Raw genomic sequence first — 1004 nt, forward strand, 5'->3', positions numbered from 1 at the left:
GAGATGATCCGATCTCCCACCCTCTTGACATCCACTACGTTCTTCTTCCACTGCTTATCCACAATTATTCCAACCCCATTCCTATTCTTCACCTTTCTTGTATACCAAAGTTTGAAACCAGAAGTATCCAACTCCCTAGCCTTTGCACCAACCCATTTCGTTTCTTGTAGGCACATAATGTTAATCTTCCTCCTTGTCATGGTGTCCACCACCTCCATGGACTTTCCTGTTAGAGTGCCTATGTTCCATGTCCCAAATCTCAACCTTCTGTCGCTTCGACCTTTACCTTTTACTTTGTGAACTAGCTTATTTACCCTCATCTGTTCACGAAAACGCGAGAATCCTTGCTCATTTAACACTACATCCGGGCACCGATGCAGCGGCTCTTGCTTTGACACCGTACTCGAGCCATACGGCGCGTTGCTTCTGGGCAACGACCTAGCTTTAGCGCAATGATGTCTTTGATTCATGTCATGGGGTTCGGCTATATTTTTATGTTGGTTGCCGAAGACCTAACACAACCCTCCTCCTTTATCCGGGCTTGAGACCGGCTATGTACCGCAAGTGTAACATAGGCGGAGTTCACTCTAATAAATCAATGCCTTAAAAAATACTATCCATTACTAACCCAATGCGTGTGTGAATACTTTCCTACAAGATCAAAAGAAGAAATCTTTCAAAACTTGCACGCTAATTAATGTTCATCCGAGAGAATGACAATATAAGTAGGAAGTAATAACTGATGAAAATGAGATTGGGTGAAAAAATGACAAAAGGATAACGCTGAATGATGAGTTAATACGGAGCACATGATGACTCATTGACTCATCCTTCAATGGAGTAGGTAACATAGCTTTTATAACTCTCTTCGATTCTTTCTATATGGCAGTATGCATTTAATTCACACTTTGGATTGCTACCTGCGAAATGTGGATAGATACACCTACTATTGCTTTTCTTTTTCCTTATAAATTTATTAATTATTTCTTATACCAAAGATTCTG

This window comes from Arachis ipaensis, chromosome B09, assembly GCF_000816755.2.
Source record: "Arachis ipaensis cultivar K30076 chromosome B09, Araip1.1, whole genome shotgun sequence".
Classification (NCBI taxonomy): Eukaryota; Viridiplantae; Streptophyta; class Magnoliopsida; order Fabales; family Fabaceae; genus Arachis; species Arachis ipaensis.